General features: G+C 37.0%; 1 protein-coding gene across 1 annotated transcript in view; it reads left to right on the forward strand.

Annotated features, from left to right (window-relative positions):
• The window catches only part of LOC124723118, a 117,376-nt gene that overhangs the window by 63,742 nt on the left and 30,946 nt on the right, over nt 1-22,688 (forward strand). The window lies entirely within an intron of this gene.

The following is a 22,688-nucleotide window of genomic DNA, read 5'->3' on the forward strand; positions in this document are numbered from 1 at the left end:
AATATCTAGCATGGTTTATTGAATGTTAAATGTGTTTGTGTACTGCAGCAGAATCCTATCAAAAGACCTCTCACAATATCCAAATAAATTCAAGGAAGACACTGGAAACAAAATTTGGGGTAACAAAGTAAAATCAGAAACACTGACCTCCATTTTCAAATATTCTTTTACAAAGAAGATTCCAAAGTACTGCCTCAATTTAATTCTTGCACCACTGCAAGAATTAATGACTTAAATGTTAGTGCCAATAGCTTCCATAAACAGCTACTAATATAAAACTGAACAATGCCCCAGGGCCTGATGGAATCCCTGTCAGATCCTATACAGAATTTGCATTTGATTTAGCACTTAATGTAGCCACAAAGTAATATAGAGCTTTTAAAACATAAACTTTGCCCAATGGTTAGAAAAAAAGCACAGGTCACACCTGTCTGGAAAAGGGTAGCAGAAGTGACCCACAAAACTACTGTCCAATTTCATTAATGTCCACTGGCCATGGATCAAGGCAAGTTGATGGATGTAGCATTTCCTGACTTCTGAAAAAAAAGAAATCATTAGAATCATTACCTGGCCTAACATGCATGAGATGCAAAACACAATTTGTGATTGGATTATGGATTTGTTAATAGCAATGATACAGCATGTTATCTTGGATGGAGAGTCATCAACAGATGTAGGAGTACTATCAGATATGCACCAGGGAACTGCATTGAGACACTTAATGCCCATGGTGAAAATTAATGTTCTAGTTGACAATATTAATAGAGGCCTTAAATTTTTTCTGGAAGATGCAGTTATCTACAATGAAGTATGATCTGAAAAGAAGATGCGCAAATATTCCCTCAGATCTTGATAACGTTTCAAATGGTACAAAAACTGGCAACTTGGAATAACATTCAGAAACATAAAACCCCGCACTTCACAAAAAGCAAAAGCATAGTATCCTATGATTATGATATCAATGAATGTCAACTGGAAGCAGCCAACTCATACCTGGCAGTAATTATTTGAGGGGATATGAAATAGAATGTTCACATTCACTTAACCATAGGTTAACCAACTGGCAGAATTTGTATTTATTGGTAGGACACTGGGAAAATGCAATAATTTTGCAAAGGAAATAGCTTACAAAACAGTTGTGTGACTCATCCTAGAATATTGCTTAACCAAAATAGGGTTAAGAGGGGATAATAAAAGTGTACAAAAAGGACATAATAAATGTCACAACTTTGGTTAATTCATGGTAGAGCAATAAACAAATGCTGAAAAACTTGAAAAAGCAGGTACTTGAAGTCAGACACAAAGAATCCTGAAAAGCCCATTAACAAATTTTTTAAGAACCAGTATTAAGCAAAGAATCTGTGCACATTCTACAACCAGCACTTAACTGCTCCCTAAGGACCACAAATCTAGATTATTCTAACTACAGTCACTCTCCCAGTGTTCAATTCAAAAATGGAATGAGAAATCCTAATACAATGGGGAGTATCCTGTACCTTGCACTTCATACCACTTTTCAGAGAATTGATGTTGATGTAGATGTAATGCAGTAATAGCCAATGTTATTTTAACACAAATATCAAACTATACCATTGTGGAATCCTTTTCTAAGAAAATTTTGTTAGTGAAATTCAGGTTTTATGGAATTAATCCTGTACCTAAAAATGTCCTTGCCATTTTAAATCAAAAGAATGCAGATAATTGTACCAAATTATGCTTTGAATAGAGAGAGATCACATTTATCTCACTAGAGAATAACCATTACTATACCTATATAAGGTTAAATATCAGATAAACTATGCTTTCATTTATGCAAGTGGCTTTCCGCGTAATACAAATGAATCAGGATGAATTCATTCTTAATGTGATATTATATGAATATTATAATCCAGTTATAAAAAGTAATAACATAAACTTTTGAAAGGGTTGTTATCAGGTTTTATGTGAATGCTAAGGATATTCACTGCTGTGTATTCAATTGCACAACATAAATGATTAATACGGTACATTGGCAATAACTGATAAACCAAATGAATCTTCAAAATATGTAGTAAAAATAATTCAACTGAAATAATTAAAAAAGTCTTGAGCTTCTTAAATAAATTATTATAACCGCTTTTGGACTTCACATCATCAAAATGTGACACATATTTTCATTTAATAATGTACAGCATAATTTTAATTTTTGGTTTATGTCATATTTAAGAAAGAACATTGTTACTGTGCAGAAATAAAATGGGGAACAATATCATCTGCTCACCCACAATTATCTTCTATACAGCTGTTTAAACATTTTACATTTGCCTTGAAATTAACTTGCTGGCTGTGAATGTCTTGATATCAGCTGTGTTAGGTGTAAATCTACTACCCAATAGTGACATATGAAAATTTGAGCTGGACTGGAAGCAAGCACAGACAGCCATAGTGGTTAAGGTGATTGCTGACATTAAGTGGGAAACCCAAGTTTGAGTCCCGGTCTGGCACAAATTTTTATGTGTCACTGTTGGGTAGTAGATCTATTCCTAATGCAGGTGATGTCAAGGAATTTCCAATCAGTGAATTAACTTCAAAAAGTTTTTGTACAGCTGTGGATCATTAACAGCGTCTGTTCTTCCAGATGTGCATTTGAATGTTGCAAGCCTAGGCAGACACACAACAATAACATTGGTCTGAATTCCTCATTGCATCATTCTCCCTGTTCCAGGAATCCAATTAATGCTCTGAGCATTAGGGGATGAATTTAGTAGACTATGATATAAGGGTGTAGAACAGTGACACAGATAGCTGAAGTGATAAAGGTGACCACTTCCAATAAGTGGGAAATCCAGGTTCGAGTCCTGATCTGGCACAAATTTTAATGTCAGTATTGGGTAGTAAATCTATATGTGTTACATAGCTAATGTCAAGGAATTTGCAGTCAGTGAATTAATTCTGATATGTTTTGTGACAGCTGTGGATTGTCAGCTGTGTCTGTTCTATCTGATATGCACATTAATTTTGTATTTACATTCCATCAACCCATGGCAGGTTTCTCTAATATCCAGGTTTCCTAGCTTGACAAGAAATGCAGTAAAGTTAGCACAGTCAAACTGTTTTTCAAGATCAAGGGATACTGCAATGAGATCCTCCCCCTCATTCTTTCATACACTACCTTCCATTTTGAGTTGTTTATGGGAAACTTTGGGAGTGACTAAAATGCTTTGTTATGTGTAACTCAATTTACCTACAGAAAGAAAATCATTAGAACTCTATGGCATTCAGACATGTAAGGGGCAGGAAGGCACCACACTACAATTATAATTCATGGAAAAGACTATTAATACCAATGAGAAAGTAAACAGTCATCAACAGTGTGTAGCCTTAATTGATTTTCAGAAGCATTCAGATAACTCACAAGTAATATGCGAGTAACCTTAGCTGTAAAGCTTCCCCATTAATCCAAAAAACACTATCCCAAAACACAGTAATTAATTACCACTACTCCCACAAAAAATTTAAACATCAAATATTATAATTAGCCTGGGTGAATCACTGGTGTATTCGTGAATCAACAAAAAAAGTTATTGCTTCAGTCATGCTTACAGTTAAGTAACTGTTGGTTCACTTCTGACTTGAACAACAACAACACTTCTATAAATAGTGACAAGTGTATCACTTGACAAAACAAGTGTTAGTTGTGTTAGTGAGATCAGCAAATTAACTTCAGCTTAAACTGCTTTTGAAACTTGAACCAGTTGCAACATTTCTTTGAAATACCACTTGTGTAATGACTTGGAAAGTGAATGAAAGCTGTGTCTATGTAAGAGCACATTAGTTTCAGGTCAGTTCACACTAGCATCCAGTGACTACATCCAATTTAAGACAATGTAACTTTCACTTACTTTAAAACTGCACTTGTCTATTTTCCTGTCTAACCATGGTTTGATTATGTAAATGGGATTCTTTGAGCTTTTTGTAGTGGCTTCTTTGCAACTCAAAATAAAATTAGGTCTTTCAAATGCCTACAGGAATTTGAAATTAGTCTGCATTAGGGCAAGGTTACTGCAGTAATTAACAACCACTATTCGTAGCAAATATTTATTACACAGTTCTTTGCTTTTATTTTGAGATTGAAGAGTTAATTGAATTAACTACTCTGGATGTTTTCATCAACAATGGAAAAAGTCTTACTGCAATATAAGTGTAGAATAGCGCATTTATGCCAGAAGAACTGCATACCAAAGTCATATCTCATTATTTAAGTGAATACAATCTTGAAGTGTAAACTCTTTGCAACCATGTGCCAACTTTATTATAACTACAAAGAATATTCAGCAATCTACACAAAGAGATGCCAGACTTTCGGTAACGTTCCATTGCTGCAATGTGCATTATAAACTTGCTTTCCACCACAGAGCCTTCAAACATTGCCATTTTACAAAGTAATCTTCAAACAGCAGTAACTCATCACAATATTCACACATAAGTTGATCAATGCTGTCTTAAGGCCAATTCACATTTACTATCATTTCACATCAGAATATTCCACAATGCATTTCAATTGGTGGAATTCACTCTGACCATCAATGTCACATCACATAACACCATGTCACATCACTGTCAATGTTTTTCAGGTAGAATTTACAACATCAGAAGTTAACCAATTTTTGATGTGATCATTCATGTTATAGCAGTGTACTTAGTGCCTTTGTGTCATCTTAATTTGAATTTCATAATTTTGCTTTGTTTTTGTTATGAACTGCAAATGTTCCATGAAGACTTGGATATTTTTTTCAACTGTGTTTTCTTTTATAAGACAGTTCAGATATCTCAATGTGAAAAATGATTTAGGATTCACAATAACAGAACAAAGCTAATGTCTATGCTGTGTATAAATAAAGACCTAAATGGATGAAGCAAATTTTCATTAAATGCTGTTGTTAATGTGATCTTCGGACTGAGACTGATGCGATGCAGCACTCCACACTGTTCTATCCTGTGCAGCCCTCTTCATCACTGAATAACTGCTGCAACTTACCTCCTACTGAACCCACTTCCTGTATTCATCTCTTGGCCTCACTCTATAATTTTTAGCCCTAGATCCCCCCACCCCCACCTCTTGAACCTCTCCCTTCATGTCCAGGATGTCCCCTGCCAACTGATGCCTTCTTTTAATCAAGTAATGGCACAAATGTATTTCCCTCCTCATTAGTTATATGAACTACCCATCTAATCTTCAGCATTCTTCTGTGGCACCACATTTCAAAAGCTTCTATTCTCTTCTTGTCTAAACTGTTTATTATTCATGTTTCACTACCTTACAAGGCTGCACTCCAGACAAATACCTTCAGAAAAACTTCCCAACACTTAAATCTGCATTCAGTGTTAACAAATCTCTCTTCTTTAGAAACACTTTCTTGCCACTGCCAGTCTACATTTTATATTCTCTTTACTTTGGCCATCATCAGTTATATCACTGCTCAAATAGCATAAGTCATCTAATATTTTTAGTGTCTCATTTCCTAATCTGATTCCCTGTGTTTTATTTTTCTTAATATTTATTTTATATCCTTCTTTCAAGACACTGTCTTTTCCATTCAACTGCTCTTACAAGTCCTTCACTGTCATCAGCAACCTCAAAGATTTTGTGTGTAGTGTTCTCAGATGTCAAGCTGGACAGAGTTGTCTTCATAACACTGTCTTTTGACAGCATACCCTGCCAAGATATTTGGGTATACCTGTAGAATAATCAACTTTGCAACATCCTACCTCCTTTATGCTGCAATCACTGCCACCTCTGCCCCCACTACCCAATCACATAACAAGTCGGTTGGAGTGATAGGGGCACGGGATCACCAAAGGCTGTGTGCAAACTAGATCACAGGCGTGGAAATACCTCTCAGTTGACACTGTGATTTTAGCTGTCTGAGAGCTGGGTCACAAACTATGCTTAGGCTGTGGCCTATTGGCCACACATACTTCAATTGCCTCCTACGGAATATAATTCCAAAATGATTACATCTGTCTTAACAATTTATTTAGTTATTTTATTTATTTATTTATTTAGCACCCATATTACATACACATTCATGATATTGGACTTGTCATAGTACAAAACAGTGCAAAATATTATATATTTACATCATGTACAAACTCTTATCATTCTTATCAACACATCTCATAGTCGAGATGCTGAGTCACAGATAGGTACAAGGAAAATATTGTCACAAATAAATCTCTTGGCCATTAAGACCTTCGTCAACCTTATCAACAGTAGCAACTTTCCTTTTCATAATACACAGTATCCCACTCAAACCTCCCTGATTTCAAAGACCCAGGAAAAAAAACAGAGTAGATACGACACTGAAAAATGCAGCACATTATAGAGCATCTCAAATAACTTATTTATTTATCATCAATACACCTCTAAATGTGAACGATTTGTAGCATGAAAAATATTGAGTCTATATTCAATTTCTTGCCAAGTTCTTTGTAACATTTCCTCTATTATTGTTGCAATCACATTAGTGATACAATGTCACAATGTAGGAATATCGTCCACTTTGGTCACATACAACCCGTCCTTCACGAATCCCCACGTGAAGAAATCAAGTGGCATAATGTTGGGTGAACATGGTGGCCAGGCAATGGGTCCTTCATGTCCAATCCAACGATTGGGAAATTTCCTATTCAGGAACTTGCGAACAGCCAATGGAAATGTGGTGGAGCTCCATTTTGTTGAAAAATGATGTTGCGTTGCAAGCCTTGTATCTGAGGATACATAAAGTGCTCCAACATGTCCAGACACACTGACCCATTCACTGTTTGTTCTGCAAAGAAGAATGGTCCAACAATCCTGTCGCGCATTAGCCCGCACCAGACATTTAGTTTAGGGCCATCATGAACATGTTCAATGACAGTGTGCAGATTTTGTGAACCCCAAATCCAAACATTATGCCTATTAACCCTTCCTGATAGACGAAAGGTTGCCTCATCTGGGAATAAACATCTTTCCAGGAACTGGCATTGATATCAATACACTGCAGCATATCTACAGCAAATTGTTGTCAGCGTGGTTTGTCGTTCGGAGTCAGATGTTGCAGACTTTTCACGTTGTGAGCACACATACAAAGATGCTGGTGAACTTCACAATGCAGTGTTGATCAAGGTACATCAAGTTACATAGATGGTTGACAAATTGACTTACGTGGGCTTCTGAGAAATGTTTGTCTGATGTCCTCCACTGTCTATTCTCAAACTCTGAAACATCCACCACCAGAATGTTTCAGAACGCTTCCTGTTGCCAGAAACTTTCTATGCCATTCCTTAATTTTTTCACATCAGGTGGATCACATTCATACACATGACGATAATTTCTTTGCACAGCAATCGGCAGTTTTGTTTCTGCAAACCACACTACTGCATGCGCTCACTGCTGAGGAGTCACCATCTTCACTTCAGGCGAGAAGGACACATTACGGTGATGATACTTGGCACTTTTGGTGTGGGAAACATAAATTTATTGAGATGCTCTACAATGTGGTGCATTTTTCATTCTCATATCTACCTTGGGTTTTCTCTCCTGGGTCCTTGAAATCAGGGAGGTTTGAGTGGGGCATCCTGTATTGTTACATTCCATCCTGGATTTTCCATTGTTTGATTAACAACACATCTTTATAACAAAACATTATTCTGCTTAATTTGATTAAAAAATTACATACGTACATAAAGATAAAATAAGAGCTAGTGAAACACCTTGGTTGGTTTTACTGAAACTATTAAATAACAGTACTTTAGTTAAATAGACATAGTAACATAGAGCAAAAAAGTTAGGTGCATAATTAGATACAGACATTGATGAAAGAAATTTATTTTTATCTGGGAATAATTTGATAATTATGAATTTTTGTTTAGAGAGATTATGATGCAGACATACAAATTTGAGCAAAATTCCAGATATTCATTAATGCTGTAGAAGCTATTGTTTATTAGTAGATTTTTTAGTTCTTTTTCAAATGTATTAATGTTTGGTATTTTTTTGATGTTACCAGGCAATGCACTGTAGAGAATTTTTTGTTTCTAAACATTGTCCTGAGATATTGATGTTCTGTGCACATCCTCATGATAGTCATCCCTGCTAGTTGTTTGATAATTGTGGATCTCTCTATTCAAAGCTGAAACTTGGTGGTTTTTAATACCTCTACATGATTCTCTGTAAGTAGCATCACTTATTAATCTTATAGCTTTCTTTTGAAGTTTAAAAGACAAAGAGGTGATTCCCCAGAATTCTGTACCATACCTCAGTAGACTATGCATGTATGCGTAATAAGCACTTAACACTGTTTCAGTATTGCAGCAATCTTTAAGCATACTTCCCTTTTATAAAGAAGCTGGTATCATCAGCAAATACTATAGTATCAGCTGTTGAAAACTGTTGTGGTAGTTCATTAATAAAAACCAAGAATAACAATGGTCCCAATACCAAGCTCTGGGGCACCCCATAAGTAAATCTTTTTATATTCAGATTGGTACACCTTGCCATCCTGAGAAATTTGCACTATATGTCTCCTATCAGCTAAATATGACTTGAACTACTAATAGGAAACACTACAGACACCATAATTATATAGTTTTGACAGTAGTAGATTATGATTTATAAGATAAAATGCTTTGGAAAGATCCTAAAACAACCCATGAATCAGTTCCTTGCCCTCAATAGCTTTGTAAACAAGTTTTAGGAAATTGAAGAGAGTCATTTGCATAGGTTTGCCTTTTTTGGAACCATTCTGTGCATTTACAAGAACTTTAGTTTTGTTTAGGAAGTAAAGCAATCAGTTACACATTATTCTTTCTATTATGTCCAAAATAATAATGATAGTGGTGTCATATTTTTAATCTCAAACTTGTCACCACTTTTATAAACTGGTATTACTGTTGACTGCTTAAGTTTACTTGGAAACACCCCAGTTTCAAAGTTCAAAGGAGTGGTTGATTATATCCACAAGTTGAGAGAGAACATTATCGGTGCAATACTTAATAATTTTGTCAGGGATACCATCAAATTTGCAGGTCATTTTACTCCTTAGTTTACTGATAGCCCTTTGTACTACTTCCAGTGTTATGGGATATAGGTACATTGTACTTTCATTTATTGAAGTTATTACCTTTGTCTTTGAATTATATTTACCTATGATCAGGTTTTGGGCTACATTCATATAACGATCATTAAATATATTAGCTATTGGAAGTGGATCATCAACAATTTCATTTCTGTGTTTTAAGGTGATTTTATTGCTTGCATTTTCATGTTTGCCTGTATGATTATTAATAACATTCCACATTGATTTCATTTTGTTGTTCCCCTTTCTGATATATGAATCATTGTGCTTCTATTTTGCAGCAATAGAGCTTCCCTGTGCTTTTCCCTATAACACTTTACATTTGATTTCAAGGTAGTATTTTGCTTTGCACACTTGTATAGCATTCTAAGACTTTTTGATAACTATTTGATTTCAATTGTCTTCCACGAATTTGATTTTTTGTTTATTTTTGTTCTCTTCAAAGGGAATGAAATATTGTAGCAGTATTTATAATTTGACAAGAACTTGCTGAATTTTATATCTACAGAACTTTTGGTTTCCATGTTCCAGTTTATATTTCTTATCATGAGATTAAAGATCGTAATGCTGTTATCATTAATTAATGTTCACTCAATATATCTCTTGTTGTCACTTTTCTCATGAGATTTCTCCAAAATCAATTTAATTGCTTGATTATCAGAGAAACCTGTATCCAATAACTCAGATTTAAAGCCACATTTTGATTTACCAATGAATATTTGGTCAATAGTACTTTCACTTTTGCTGCTGTATCTGATGATATCTTCTACGCATATCTCCATATTGTATGTTTTTAGTAGATTAACCAGTTTCTGCACTTTTTTAACTGTTATCCTTGAACTTAATATTCAAATCTCCAAGTATAATGATGTATCTTGACTGACTATTTAGTTAGTTCAGAAGATTTTCCAAACTTTCAGAGAACAATTCAAAACTGCCAGATGGGGACCTATGTATACATGTAATTGTAATTTTACTTTCTGTTAGTTCATATAAACAATATTCAAAATCTTTTCGAATACAGTAGACATTTCTAAACCGAATTTCCTCTGATTTAATACCTGTTCTTACATGTATCCACATTCCATCCCCTCTGTATGTTTCCCTGCAAAAGCTGCTGATCAGCAGGAAGTCCCTGTAATCCCAGCTACATTTTTTTGTATTTCTTGCACATAGTGTTCACTTACACACAGGACTGAAATCTCCTACAATGTATCATTCAAAAGGACCTCTAGCTCATATAACTTACTGGTTAAGCCCTGTACATTATGATATAGGAGAGTTAAAGAATTATTCTTTTCTATGAGAGGTACATTTCTTGCCTGGTTAATTCTTTGAAGAGTAGACTCTTGTCTTCTTTTCATTTCTGCCTTGATTTTCACCTCCTAGGAGTCCTGGACTTATTCTTGGTTGTAATCTTCTTCAGTGGATTAGGCCATAAAAGATCATTCATGTGTCGTTTGGATACTGTCCTCTGCCTAGTGGTTTGTTATTATATGTTGTTTTTATCTTCCATCCACTCTGGCACAGCTTTCTCCTCAGTCTTTTTACATGGTGGTTATGTCCTCTGTGCTGCTTCCTTATCATTTGTTCATTCCACAGAAGGCATAATTACTGTTAACTTTTTGGTTTCTTATTCTGTTATTTTCTCATGCTGTAAGCATTATGGTGATATTGTCTTCTGTGCTGCTTCCCTGTAACTTGTTTATTCCATAGAACGCATATTTACTGTTAATTTTTTGGTTTTGTGTTTTCTTATATTCCCATATTGCAAGCATTCAGTTTTGGTGACTGACTGATCTGCCTGTTGCAAGCAGTTAATAGAGATCAGTGACAGTGTGGTGGGCTGAAGCATAGCTGAGTAATGAAGGTCCCTGCAAAGTTTTTCTTTTCCTTTCGTAACCAGATGTAGCCCACGTCTCATATAGTCTTCTTTCTTCATATTTCATTGAGTCCCGTGTAGTCATGCAATGTTCTACAACTGCAGAGTTTGTTGGTTGCTTAAGTTCGGTGTGCCTTCTGTGTTCCTTGAGTCTCTCTTGAACTGTCCTCACAATCTGCCGAATGTATGCCTTACTGCGTTTACATGAATTATGGCAAACACCCCATTTATGGAGCCTCAACTCATCTATCACCATAGCTAATACTGCATTCATTTTCTCAAGTGGATGGAAAATACTCTTATGTTGCGTCAAACCAGGGTTCTGACAATTTTGTTCAGTACCTTGCCAACATACAATGGATATGCCATTTTCTTATCCTCCTCATCATGTTCTATTTGCTGAGGCCATACCTCCTGTCTGAAAGCATCTTGGATTTTTCTCCCACTCCATCCATTCTTCTTGAATATGTACTTAAAGTGGGTGAGCTCCCTGGGTAGGCTTTCCTCGGCTGATACTGCATGGGTCCTGTGTACCTGTGTACATAGCACACCCTCACACTGTGAAGGATAATGACAGCTAGCAGCATGGAGATACAGTTCAATGTTGGTAGCTTTCTTGCACACACTCTATCCCATAGTATCCAATTTAGGCTGGACTAAGGTGTCAAAAAAGAGGAATTCATCATTATCTTCCACCTGCATCATGAATTTAATAGGGGAGTGCAGGCAGTGTTTGAAGAAATCCTAAAGTTTTCCTCTCCCATGTGGCCATACCACAAATGTGTCATCAACATATGTGAAACAGCGTGTATACTTCAATGCAGCTGTGTCCAGATCTTTCTCTTTGAAATCCTCCATAAAAAATATTTGCTACAACTGGTGTCAAAGGGCACTTTATGGTGATGTCACCTGTTTGTCCATAATAGTCACCATTATAACGGTCGTTCTTTTTCCTCAATAATGACCATTATGAACAAATGGATGGCACCGCCATGGAATGCCTTCTGTCACCAACTGTGGCAAACTTATTTATGGAGGATTTGGAATAGAAATCTCTGGAAACAGCTGCATTGAAGCCTATATGTTTTTGAGTTATGTTGATGACACATTTGTGATGTGGCCAAATGGGAGTGAAAAGTTTCAGTTCACCCAACATCTGAACTTTCTGCACCCAAGTATCAGATTCCTCATGGAGGTCTAAGACAAATGTGAACTCTGCATTTTGGATCTCTTAATAAAACACAAAACAAATGGCACCATGGGATACAGTGTGTACAGGAAAGTCATCCACAGTGATTTGTATCTCCATACTGCCAGCTTCCATCGTCCCTCACAGCATGAGAATGTGATACATACACTGGTGCACAGGTCCCTTGAAATATCAAATGAAGAAAGCCTACCAACCACTCTAAGGATTTATTCAACAAGGACTGCTATGGTTGGAGACAAATCCAACATGCTGTCAGTCAAAAAGTACAGGCCCAGCAAAGAGAACATGACAAGAACAACAAGACAATGATGTATCTGCTGAACACTGGGAAAATATTGATCAAAATTGGCAGAATCCTGGTTCCACACAACATTAAATGTATTTTTCATCCACTTCCAAAAACACGTGCACTATTAGGTTCAGTGAAATATGACTTGGGGTTCCACAAACCAGGTGATTAACATATTCCATGTAAATGAAATAAGGTATACATCAAGCAGACTGTGTAGAAAATTGAAGAAAGATGCAAGAAACACAGAAGACACATCAAACTTAAGCAAACAACAAAATCTGTGGTTGCAGAATATTGAATGGCTACAAGGGACTCAATGTAGTATGAAGAAACAGAAGTGGTAAGACCAACCTCATTGTTTTGGGACTGTGCTCTGAAGGACACTATTGGAATATGAGCAACTGATTGGCTGATCAATGGTGACAGTAGCTACAGCCAAAGCAGAGCTTGAGACCTAGCATTCAGCCAACTAAAATTACAGTTTCAGCCAAGAGCCGCTTCTAGGCACGGCGGGGGCTAACGGGGGCTAATGAGTGCTACAGAAGCATGAGGGCACAGATCCACATCCAGCCTTCTGTGATGCCCACCCACCACCTCCACCCAATGCAACATGTGACCAGGTTGTAGGGGAAGGGGTGGGGAGTGATCACAGTATAAATGAGACTAGATGTAGTGAATATGCTCATTCTACAAGTATCAACTGGAGATGACAGTATGGTAGGCTATTGAAATATTGTGTTTCAAAGGTGACTGCACCTAGCAGGTACCTGAGAGTAGTGCACACAGTTGATTTGCCAGGAAAATTTAATATCACATTCAAAGTTTTTGTTTCTTCTCCACGAACTTCAATACTTTCTTGAAATTTTTCTTTGGTTTCCTTTTACTGCTTGCTCAATGTACAGATTGAGTAACAGTGGGAATAGGCTACAACTCTGTCTCACTCCCTTCTTACCACTGATCCCCTTTCATGCCCCTCAACTTTTATAACTGCCATCTGGTTTCTGTACCACTGTATATAACCTTTCACTCTCTTTATTTTAACCCTGCTGTCAACTGGAACACCCTTTTTGAAATTCTGAATTTCTCAAAATCTATAAAAGCTACATATTTAGGGTTACCTTTCTTTACCCTATCTTCTAAGATAAGTTGTAGGGTCAATATTGCTCTGCATGTTCCTACATTTCTCCATAACCCAAACTAATCTTCCCCAAGATTGGTTTCTACCAGCTTTTCCATTCTTCTGTAAATAATTTGTGTTAGTATTCTGCAACCATGATTAATTAAACTGCTAGTACAGGAACAGTCACAACTGTCAGCATCTGCTACATTCTTCTTGAAGTTTGAGGGTATTTTGCCTGCCTCATACATGTTGCACACCAGGCTGAATAGCCTTGTTATGGCTGGCTCTCCCAAGGATATCAATAGTTCTGAGGGAATGTTGTCTACTACAAGGGTCTTGTTTTCACTTAGGTCTTTCAGTGCTCAGTCAAATTGTTCTCACAGTATTATATCTCCTATCTCATCTCCATCTAAATCCTTTTCCCATTCTATAACACTGCCTTCAAGTTCATTTCCCTTGTATAGCCCATCTATATACTCCCTTAGTGTTTCAGCTTTCCCTTCTTTGCTTAGTACTGGTTTTCCATCTGAGCTCTTGAGACTAATACAGCTGCTTTTCTTTTCTCCAAATGGCTCTTTGACTTTCTTATAGGCGCTATATATCTTTCCCCTAGTCATATATGCATATTTCTTACTTTTGTTCTCTAGTCATCCCTGCTTAGCCATTTTGCAGTCCCTGTCAGTCTCATTTTTTAGATGTTTGTATTCCCTTTTACCTGCTTCATTTTTATATTTTCTCTTTTCATCAGTTAAATTCAATATCTCCTGTATTATCCAAGGGTTTTTATTAGGCCTTGTCTTGTTATTTATTTGATCCTCTTTTTCCTTCATTACATTTCATCTCTCAAAGCTATCCATTAGTCTTCTACTGTATTCGTTTCCTCTGCTTCAGACAACTGTTGCCTAACGCTAACTCTGAAATTCTCAATAACCTCTGGTTCTTTCAACTTATCCGTGTACCATCTCCTTAATTTTCTACATTTTGTAATTTCTTCAGTTTTAATCAAGAGTTCATAACCAGCAAATTGTGATCAGGGACACATCTGCCCTTGGAAATGTCTTCTTTATTCATGAGCACATTTCATTTCTTATGCACTTGACACATTCAGCATCATAACAGTTACTGTGAGCCTGATCAATGGAACACATAACTAACTAACTTTTGCCAGTTCATTTTCTCCTATTATTTTTCTGTCCTTTCCTCCTTCTACTGCCAAGTTCCAGACCTACATTATAATTAAATTTTCCTCTCCCTTTGCTATCTGAATAATTTCTTTTGTCTCATCATACAATCTTTCAATCTCTTAATCTTCTGCAGAGCTACTTGGCATATAAACTTGTACTACTGTGGTGGTGTTGGTTCACTTTGCTGTTCACAGCAGCTTATCTGCATTCCTATTTTCTTATTCATTATTAGGACTTACTTCTGCGTTACCCCTATTTGATTTTGTATTTATAACCCTGTACTCATTGGACCAGAAGTCCTGTTCATCCTTCCACTGAACTTCACTAATCCCCACTGTATCTAAATTCAATCTATGTATTTTCCTTTTTAAATTTTCAAACCTACCTGCCCAATTAAGGGCATTAACATTTCACACTCTGACCTGTAGATTGCCAGTTTATTATTCCTGGTGATGATGTTCCCCTTAGCAGTCCCTGCTTAGATATCTGAATGGGGAGAATATCTTACCTCCAGAATGTTTTACCCAAGAGGATGCTATCATCATTTAAACATACCACTGGCAAAAATAACAGCCGTAATTTCCCCTTGTTTTCAGCTGTTCTTGGTACCAGCACAGCAAGGCCATGTTGGTTAATGTTACAAAGCTTGACCCATCGATCATCTAGACTGTTGCCCCTTCCACTACTGATAAAGCTGCTGCACCTCTACATAAACCATTAATCTGTCTGGCCTCTTAACAGATACCCCTCCATAATGTATGTACAGCTATCTGTAACATTGGGGCATGCAAGCTGCCACACCAGGGCAAGGTACATGTTTCATGGGAGGTTTCATTAGATAACCTTTTATTAAGTGAAAAGTCAGTTCGTTTGAAGAAGAAAAATGCAATTAATTATCTTTTTGGATGTTGATTCTCTTCTTTCTTCCCATGCTTGGTCTCCAAAATACAATTGTTTATATTGATATTTGCTATGTAGGAAAATGAAACATTATGGATAAGGTAAACAGGTCCATTGTATTCAGTTATAACTATTTTGTGTGTATATATAACAATATTATAAAAAGGAAAGTTGCCACTCACCATATAGCAGAGATGCTGAGTTGCAGATAGCACAACAAAATGACTGGCACAAATATAGCTTTTGGCCTGTAAGGCCTTTGTCAAATATATATATGAAATGTTGTTACACTTCTCAGCAATTTACTCTCCAAAGTTGATCAAGAATATCAGTTCTGAAGTTTGCTTTGGCCGTTAATAAACTTGATCATTGTTAGTTCTTCAGTTCTGATACTACAAGGTTTAGCTATAAAATAATGGGACTGATGCTGTCACAGAATAGTATGCATTTGCCAAAGATGAACCATCAATAGCTGTGAAGCATGAAGCCTTTTCAATGCAATGAAGCACCTCTGGTGTCCGCCCTCAGTAGCTGAGTGGTCAGTGCGACAGAATGTCAAGCCTAAGGGCCAGCTGGCACGGTAGCTCAGCATGTTCGGTCAGAGGGTTAGGTGCCCTCTGTAATAAAAAAACTGAGTTAAATGATCAACGACAAACTTAAACGGATGTCTTACAATGTCTGCCCTGAGCGGATGCAACGAACGAAAGCGAACAAAATGACATAAAGAAAAAGGCCTGTGCTCAATTCCTGGGTGGGGCAGAGATTTTCTCCACTCAGGGAATGGGTGTTGTGTTGTCCTAATTATCATCGTTTCATCCCCATCGGCATGCAAGTCGCCGAAGTGGTGTCAAATCAGAAGACTTGCACCTCACAAATGGTCTACCTGATGGGAGGCCCTAGTCACATGACATTTTATTTTTAGCACCTCTGGTGTCTGTAGGCAAATCAGTGTGGCCATGGCCCTACTTTGTGTAAGAACTGTTATTTTGTTTTTCCAGAAAAATGATAAGTGTAATAATAGAGTAATGAAATGTTGTAAAGTTTCACATGGAACTTGGAAAACTGCTACCAAAACCTATCTTTTACTAAAAGAAGGGTATGAAAAGACTGTATATCACATACAGGAGTTTTTGAGTGGTTCAAGCATTACCAGGATGGCTGAGAAGACACTGAAGATGACTCACATCTGAGATGCACTTCAACATAAAAAATGGATGTAAATATTGAAAAAGTAGGAACTCTGATTTGATCTGACTGTCAGTTCAGTATTCCATCAATTTTTGAAACTGTAGTAATTGACAAAGACTGTGTAAGGCAAATTTTACATAACCAGTTTAACATGAGAAAAGTGTATGTGAAATTGGTGCTGAAAATTCTGATGATTGAGCAAAGAGATGCTCATGAAAATACCATTGAAAATGATCATAAGGTCTTGGAAAGAGTGATAACAGTGAAGACTCTTGGTTTTTCACTTATAATCCAGAAATTAAACACCAGTCCATCCAATGGAAGTGCCCAACTTCACCAAGACTGAATAAAGCTCGAATGAACAAATCAAGATTCAAAGTGGTGATAATTTTTTTTATATTCATGGGATTGTGTATCTTCACTGGGTTCCTGAAGGCAAACTATTAATCAACATTATTTCCTTGAGGTTCTTGCTCAGCTATGTGACAAAATAATGAAAAAAATGACCTGAGCTGTGGAAGAGCAAGTCATGAGCTCTGCATCAATGCAACACACTGGCTCATACTGCATTGTTTGTTAAGAGCTTTCTAGCAGAGTACAGCGTCCCAGTGTTATGCGACCCACCTCATTCACCTGATCTAGCAGCATGTAACTTTTATCTATTCCTCAAGGTGAAATCTGCAGTAAAAGGAACAAGATTTCAGTCAATTGAAGAAAAAAAAAGGAGCTCACAGAAGAAGACTACCAGCACTGTTTCCATCAGTGGAAAATTCTCATGGAGCGTTGTAGGTATAGAGAAGGGGAGTGCATAGATGGTAACGAGCATGATAGTGCAGAGGTTAGTACACTGGACTAGTATTCGGGAAGACGACAGTTCAAACCTGCATCCGGCGATCCTGATTTAGGTTTTCCATGATTTCCCTAAATTGCTTAAGACAAATGCTGAGATGCTTCCTTTGAAAGGGCTTGCCCACTTTCCTTCTCCATCCTTCCCTAATCCGAGTTTATGCTCCACCTCTAATAATCTCACTGTTAACGCAACGTTAAACACTAATCTCCTTCTCCTTATATCAAGAGTACAATAACTAAATATGTATGTTTTTGAAATAAAATGTTTTACAGCAATAGTCCTATTATTTTTAGCACATCTCATATACTCCAACTTTTTGAATCATGGATGGTATCTCATAATCTCACTTCCATGGTTCAGTACTGGGCTACATGAATTGACATAATGTGATGTGATGTCCATTGTGAATACACCCCGACATTGATGTGATGTGACATGATGGCCCATTGATATCTAATGTGATGTGGTGTTAACTTTACTCCATATTATCTTATAATATTTAGCACAAGTCTTTCCGCTCCCGGATTGGAATGACTCCTTACCCTCTCCCTTAAAACCCACTTCCTTTCGTCTTCCCCTCTCCTTCCCTCTTTCCTGACGAGGCAACAGTTTGTTGCGAAAGCTTGAATTTTGTGTGTATGTTTGTGTTTGTTTGTGTGTCTATCGACCTGCCAGCGCTTTTGTTCGGTAAGTCACCTCATCTTTGTTTTTATATATAATTTTTAGCACAAAGTAGGTTTGTCACATTGTCTCATGACTTCTAGCGCTGCTTCTTGTGCACCAAAAAACCTACTTCATAGTCATATTTTACTCTAACTGTTCTCAGATTTCTTGCCACATGTACATAAACAAACTACTGCTACATTTACAAAATTAGATTCCTACATAAAACTATCTCTCTTGTATTACAAGTGGACTGTAAAAATTTTTAGACAGTCAATAATATTTTTCCAAACATACTTACATTACAACATCACAAACACATGAAATACAATTAAAGCTGCATTTCCACATGCATGAATTACTGTCTTACTCACATGCACATTCCCCACTAACATTCACATGAGCCAACTTACAAGTGGAAACACATTACTTGCACACCGTCACACCAACTTATACCTAAGTTATGGAAGTTAAAAGGCATTTAACTTTCTTGCACAGTGTCAGTTCCCTCTCTGATTTTGAGCTTCAGCAACTGCTGCTAGATGGATCTGTTCTTGTTCTGGTCTGGTTAATTTGATAGCAGACGTTTTGAATTGGTTTATGTGAATAGTGACATGACAAAATAATGGGATTAAACTTCAACTAAATAAATAAATAAATAATTTGTGAAGTCTCAAAATGTTGTTAAACTGTGTGACAGGAATCTTGCTCTAGCATTTAACAATTACTTATAGTCACTTATTTGTAATAACATGACACACCATCATTTGAAGTGATAAAACAGATCCTAAAAGTATTGTAACAGAGTGTGAACTTCTGCATCTACATCTACACCTGCATTCATATTCCACAAGTCGCCATGTAGTGAAAAGCAGAGGATATCTTGTAGCATTACTAGTCATTTCCTTTCTTATTCCATTTGCAAATAGACCAATAGAAAAATGACTGTCTATGTGCCTCTCTATGAGCCCTAATTTCTGTTGTCTTATCCTTGTGGTTCTTACACAAAATATATGTCAGTGACAGTACAATCATTCTGTAGTAAACTTCAGTTCTGTGGTTCATATTACCTTATAGGTTCATTTTAAAGTCTGGGGCCTACTGAGGCAGCACTGACAACGCCTGATATTAATGATAAACATTAAAGAGGCAATTTTTGTTTTATAAATGTTTGCAGAATGAATACCAAAATCCACCAAATCAAATTGATACATAGTGGTTGCAATAGCGAATTTCATAATCTGCTGTGCAAAATTATTTTTTATATCTGATCCAGCGATGCAGAACATAAATTATTAATTTTCTTCTTAATTACAAAAGGTTTTCTGGCTAAAGTTTTCATGAATTCAAGGCACATTCTTTATGAAGTGAACAGATTTTGGTGGCATTCAAACATATGATTTATATTTGCAATACATTCTGTAAGCTTTTAATTGAAACACCAGTTACATAAGTTTCTATTACTATGGTGTTACATGGAATAAATTACCAAATTAACACGCAATAATGATCATGTTGGATTTCATGATTTTCTGAACAAAATATTGTTTTATGTAGGATCCAGTAATGGAAAATATATGATGGTGACTTAAATCTTAATTATAATGAAGATTTTTTACCCAAAATTTTCTTAAGTTCCAAATCTATTGCTTGGCATGATCTTTAAATTTTTATTTATTTATTTATTTTTATCAAATGTCAAAATACACTGCTTGTTTCTAATTTCTTTTGAGAAATTACTTTTGAAATACTGCTTTGTTATTTGATTAACAACTCATGGCTTTGCAGATGTCATTAACATTGAATGCTGCTTTATCTTGTGATAATACACATATGTAAAATACAGAAAGATTTAAAATAAGTTGCACTACAAATATTCAGTTGATCTACCACATTTGTCCCATTACACCATGTGCATCTTGCTCAAATGTAAGGCCAGGATGGCTTACCATTAATGGCAACAAAACAGGATATAGAACATTGTCCACATACTGCTGTTCTCTAAGAGTGCTGCAGATGACAACAAAAGGTGTCCTGCTATGAAATGAAATGGAAGCCCAGACCATCACACCTATATGTTGGGCCGTATGGTAGGTGACAGACTGGTTAGTATCCCACCATTGTCCATGGCGTCTCCACAGGCGCCTTCAGCCTGGAATCTCATTAACTGGAGTAGAACTGTCTTCAGTCATCAGCCCTACTTCAAACTGAGCTCTGATGACCAGCAAAGACATATGTGCACAAACTGCAGTTAGTTGTGGGATACCAATCTGATCATCACCCATCATACTACCCAATAACCAGGTGTGTTGGGTGAGGATGGCATTTCATTTCATAGCAGGACCCATCTGGTTATCATCAGCAGCCCCTTACAGCACAGTGATACGTCAACTTTATTCTATGCACAGTTTTGTTGTCCATCGCGGCAAGATATCCTGGCCATACATTTCAGCAATATAATGCCTGCCCACACATGGTAAGACTTTCTACTGTTTATCTTCATACTTGCCAAACCATACCTTGGCAAGCAAGGTCATTGGATCCCTTCCCAGTTGAGAATGTTCGGAGTATTATCAGCAGGGCCCTCAATCTGCTCAGGATTTTGAAAATCTAACATACCTACTGGACAGAATTTTGCATGATATCCCTCAGGAGGACATCCAACAACTCTATGACTCAATGCCTAGCTCAAAACTGCTTGCATAAGAGCCAAAGGTAGATGAATGCATTATTGACTTGCTCAGTTTGTGAATCTCTTTCTCTTGAATAAATAATCCAGTTTTTCTAAAACTGTAATCATTTGTTTGTCCATAGATAGATTTTGTATCTACTAATTTTTGTTCCATTCAAACAATTCCTCCATAGTCCTTTTTTCCATTAGAGTGTAAATTTGTTGTTGTGCTATTCAGCTACCAGATGGCGTGTGCATCCTGTCATTACCATAGCTGTTACAATTTCTTTCCATACCTGCCTAGTGGATAGTATTGGGCACAGATGGTACAGTCATTCATTTGTACTACATAATGTGGTTTGACCCCTTGAGGCAATACACACTCCACTAAAATGTTCCTTGTTCTTTATGGCAGTTAGTATTTCATCTATTAACTGTGCTGTGGCTACTAAAGTTGATTAACTGTGCTGTGGCTACTAAAGTTGATTTGTTTTTCATATAACCATTGTAATTCTCAAATATTAAAGTGTGTTAACACAGGACTGTCATTAGTCTAGTGTAAATAACTTTCTGAAGTACCTTACAAAATGCAGGTGGGCCTGAGATGGGTCAACAGCTTTCAATCTTAAATTTATCACCCTTCTTCTAAATCAAGGTTACTTGTGCAATTTTTAGATTGTCAGGGAACTATATGATGCAATTACATCAATTACTTCTGTGGCCATGGCATCAGACAGGTTTCCTAAACACATTTTTAATGCACTGATAGGCAAACCATCATAGCCTGCTGATTTTGAATTTTTTTTAGTGACCTGACTATACACTGATCAGCCAGAATATTAGAGCCACCTACTTAATGACTGGTATGTCAACCTTCGGTATGGATAGCAGTGGCATTGCCTCATGGCATGGAGACAATGAGATCTTGGTAGGTCGCTGGAGGGAGGTAGCACCACATCTGCACACACAAAGTCATCTAATTCCCATAAATTCTGCGGAGGAGATGAGTCCTGACGCCACATACAATTACATCCCAGATGCATTCAATTGGGTTCAGATCTGGTGGAATGGGGGGCCAGCACACAACTGTAACTTGCCAATGTCTTCCTCAAGCCACACCATCACACTCCTTGCCTTGTGACATGGCACATTATCTTGTTGAAAAATGCCATTGCCATCAGGAAATACAATCATCATGAAGGGCTGTATGTGATCCTCAACCAGTTTACAGTACTCCTCGGCCATCATGGTGCCTTGCATAAGCTCCATTGGACCCATGGATGCCCATGTGAATCTTCCCTAAAGCATAATGGAGCCACTACCAGCTTGTCTCCATCCCGCAGTACAGATGTCAAGGAGCTATTCCCTTGGAAGATGACAGATTCACGCCTTCCCATCTACATGATGAAGAAGGTCTCAGGATTCATCAGACCATGCAATGTTCTGCAACTGCACCAATGTCCAGTGCTGATGGTCACATGCCCATTTCAGTCATACTTGCTGACGTCGTGGTTTTAACATTAGTACATACATGGGTCATCAGCTGCCCATTGTTAGGAGTATTTGGTGCACTATGTGTTCGGGCACACTTGTACTCTGCCCAGCATTAAACTTTGATGTTAGTTCTGCC

Source organism: Schistocerca piceifrons, chromosome X (assembly GCF_021461385.2).
Source record: "Schistocerca piceifrons isolate TAMUIC-IGC-003096 chromosome X, iqSchPice1.1, whole genome shotgun sequence".
In the NCBI taxonomy this organism is placed as follows: Eukaryota; Metazoa; Arthropoda; class Insecta; order Orthoptera; family Acrididae; genus Schistocerca; species Schistocerca piceifrons.